We start from the raw sequence: 4159 nt of genomic DNA on the forward strand, positions 1-4159 counted from the left end.
TGACATCACTGATGACATCTCAAATGACATCACTGATGACAACATCCAGTGACTGTATGTTTCTGTGAAGTTAAAATATGTCTTACATATTGAAGAATGAGTGGATGTATAAGTGTCTGGATGAAGGATTTAGTAGGTGCATGACTGACTGTATGAGTGAGTGATTAAATGTGTCTCACTGAGTGCATGGGTTAGTGACTAAACTGTCTTAATTTGTGCATCATTATGTCTGTTGTTCTGTAAACTGTTGCATGTGTTGATAAGTAGCTATATGAGTAACTATATGGGTTATTGATTGGTTACCTTAGTATTTGTATGGGAGACTGAGTGTGTGTGTGGGTGGCTGGGAGGTGTATGACTCTGTGCATAGATGTGTGAGCAGTTGATTCACTAGAGGTATGGTTTCAAAAGTGCATGTGGTAACAGCTGTATGGGCGGTTGACTGTGTGCATGAGTGTATTGGTGAGTGAATGGATATCTCAGTGCTACATGTCAAAGTAAGTACATATGTAAAACACAGTACATGTGAGAGTTGACATATATAAATAACTGTGCATAAGAGCCAGTGAATGTGTGAGTGGCTGTATGGATCATTGTGAACTTGTATCAGGGATTGTATAAGAGAGTAAATATGTGTTAGTATATGTTTGAATAAGTAAAGTTTGTATAACTGTATAGTTGAGGAAATGGAGGTGTGATTGATTCTTTGCATGACTGACTAGGTGTGTGAGTAACTCCATGGATGAGTGACAGTCTGTGAGTGTCTGTTTACACTGATTGTATCTAAGGTTATATTAGAGTCTGAAGAGGTTCATCGTATTATCACATGAATGATATCATCAGTGATGTGATCAGTAATGTCAAATGAGATGTCATCAGTGATGTCATCAGTGATGTCATTTGAGATGTCATCAGTGATGTCATCAGTGATGTCACTGACCATGTCATGAATGATGTAATATGTGACATCATCAGCAGTGGATTGCGGGTGCGCGATATATAGTTAGCGCAACTAACTATATATGGAATTTCAATGGTTTTATGCGAGTAAAATAAGGTTTTGTAAATGCGAATTCCTAACTATATATGGTCTATAACCTATGGTTTTTTCATTGAATATAAATATATACATTATAAAAATACATATAATTAATAGAGGTGAAAATAATGAACAGTTGTTGCCTCTCCGCATTTGAAACATGAGCTTCTTCTCCTTCCTCTTCTATATGTCCTGAAATTGAGATAGTCACTTTTTAATCAATTTTGATCTAACAACATAGTTGATTTGTACAAAGCATATCATACGATCTGTGAATAATTCTAAAAAAGAAAATTAGATCAGTACCTTTGAGGCCTCCAAGCAAAAGCTTATATTTCATGATTGCAGATCGACTGTTGAAAATCAGCATGAGAAATGTTTTATTTCACAATTTCCATACTAATATACAAAAAACATTTGTACTATCTGAATGATACCGTCATTGTGGTTCTCTAGGTTTGATTTAAGAACACATCTCTTTCAAAATGTGCTATGTTCGCCTTATCAATAGTGTGGAAATCTTCAAAAAGGAATGCTGGGAATCAGCCCTCTGAAATGCATTTGAGAAAAACAGGATAGGATTTTGTAATGTCGCACTATTTTGTGTAGGAATGTGATGTTATGTGTATTATAAAGTTCGTATTTCTGTAACTTGTTCAAGCTGTAGGACATTTTGAAAGGAGTCAACATTTGTCTCTTTCAACCTACTGGTGTTGGATTGGAGCTATCAATAACAAAAGATGACAGAAATGTAAAAGGTCGAGATTAGTAAAATAGTACCTCAAAGAATTGGACTGGTACCTTTGCATGCAAAGTCCAAAGTGCCAAGCGTTGCTCTTTGGAGCCACCCATGTGAGAGACAGAGAAATGGATGTAGTAGTTTGGAAATGTAGAATGTTTTAATATTCTTCAGTCAAATATGATCATTATTTTGTAAATTGCATTTCCTGATAAACATTTGCACATTTAACACTGTTATGGAGAATGCAGCTGAAAAGAATCAAATCACATTATAGCTCTTTACACTATGAGCATTCAACTGAGATATCTTTTCATCAATGTAAGAAAAGCCCCCGCACTGATGCGCTCTCTTTTGTCTCAATGGAAAAATCCCTCATGTATGGCAGGGTTCCATGGTGTAATGGTTAGCACTCTGGACTCTGAATCCAGCGATCCGAGATCAAATCTTGGTGGGACCTGCTTGAATTATGAGATTTAATATTTCACTAATTTCTTAGAATTTGGACTTGGAAAAACATAACGTCAAAGTTTTATACTGAAACTTATCAACGTATAAGTATGTATCTATGTACACATGGCTATATCCATCTAGATAGTGATAATACAATATAAAGAAATGAATTATTCATAAACATAAGTACTGAAGCTGAAAACTAAAAACTGTTCTTTCCCATCCACAATTTAAGCAAGAGGTTCTTTTCCTTTCTCATCTTTATGATCAGTAATAAGATAGTTCATTTTGCTGATTTCTTATCTGACAACATTCTTGACTTACACAGAGCATTTAATTGTGAATTTCTTTGAAAGAGGAATTCAGATTAATACATTTGACATGTCTTTCGAAAGATTCTACTTTGTGGTTATGGATCTACTTTAGAAAAACAGAGTGTAAATATCTGTGTGTCTTAATTTCAAGATTGTTATTTAAAAGTTCATCTCTTCTGTCCCCAAAATACACAATTTGATTCCTCAAGTTTTCTTTTAATGAAGGCTTTCCAATTAAAAAAGTTCCGTGTTCCCCTTATCAATAACAGTAAGATTTAAACAAGTAATATCTTGGATCAGCCTCTTGTGATGAGTTGAGAAAACAGAGTCAGCTCACAAAATATCTCATTATTTTGAGCCATTTTATTTCCATGTTTTCTAAAAGTTCTATCATTTGCTCACATCAAATAGACTTTAAAAATACAATCAATAAATCAATGTTTCACTCTACCCGTGTTAGATTTATGATATTTATGAATACACTTGACAGAAAAAGATTTGGTCTAAGTCATGAAAGTGGTCCCACCGAGATTTGAACTCGGATCCTTGGATTCAAAGTCCAAAGTGCTAACCATTTCACCATGGAACCTCCCATGTGACAGGGGAGGAAATTGCTGCAGCAATGTGGACATTTCACATTTTTTATTTTCTACAGTCAAAGACAAACAGAATTATATAACTTTTCTATTCTGTTCAACTTTTGCCTATTGAACTATGTTAGGGAAGGATGTTGCACAAAGGACTCAAGTAACGCTATGACTCTGTTGAACAGTACTTTTTATGTGAGATAAGATTTTGCAATAAAAGATAAGATTCCCCCGTGAATGCAATCTCTTCTGCCAAAATGGAAAGCTCAACCTGGTACAGGTGGGTTGATGGTGTTATGCTTGTCAATCTGTACTCTGAAAACAGGGATCTAAGTACAAAGCTCAGTGGGACTTATCTAAACTTTACGATTTTTTTTCCATTCAGTTCTTAGAAGTATTAATTGGAAAAACATCTCATTTACTTATAAACTTGTACGTATCAACTTATATGTCTGTATCTCCCTATATATCGCTATATGTCTATGTATATTTATCGGAAAATATAAATATATACATTATAAAAATACATATAATTAATAGAGGTGAAAATAATGAACAGTTGTTGCCTCTCCGCATTTGAAACATGAGCTTCTTCTCCTTCCTCTTCTATATGTCCTGAAATTGAGATAGTCACTTTTTAATCAATTTTGATCTAACAACATAGTTGATTTGTACAAAGCATATCATACGATCTGTGAATAATTCTAAAAAAGAAAATTAGATCAGTACCTTTGAGGCCTCCAAGCAAAAGCTTATATTTCATGATTGCAGATCGACTGTTGAAAATCAGCATGAGAAATGTTTTATTTCACAATTTCCATACTAATATACAAAAAACATTTGTACTATCTGAATGATACCGTCATTGTGGTTCTCTAGGTTTGATTTAAGAACACATCTCTTTCAAAATGTGCTATGTTCGCCTTATCAATAGTGTGGAAATCTTCAAAAAGGAATGCTGGGAATCAGCCCTCTGAAATGCATTTGAGAAAAACAGGATAGGATTTTGTAATGTCGCACTATTTTG

The 4159-nt window shown here is 34.2% G+C and overlaps 1 non-coding gene across 1 annotated transcript; it reads right to left on the reverse strand.

Annotated features, from left to right (window-relative positions):
* Window positions 1–3062: 3062 nt before the first annotated feature.
* On the reverse strand, window positions 3063–3134 carry TRNAQ-UUG (transfer RNA glutamine (anticodon UUG)). The gene has a single exon. It is a non-coding gene; the product is annotated as a tRNA-Gln (tRNA).
* Between the last annotated feature and the right edge of the window lie 1025 nt (window positions 3135–4159).

This window comes from Lissotriton vulgaris, unplaced genomic scaffold (assembly GCF_964263255.1).
Source record: "Lissotriton vulgaris unplaced genomic scaffold, aLisVul1.2 SCAFFOLD_2159, whole genome shotgun sequence".
In the NCBI taxonomy this organism is placed as follows: Eukaryota; Metazoa; Chordata; class Amphibia; order Caudata; family Salamandridae; genus Lissotriton; species Lissotriton vulgaris.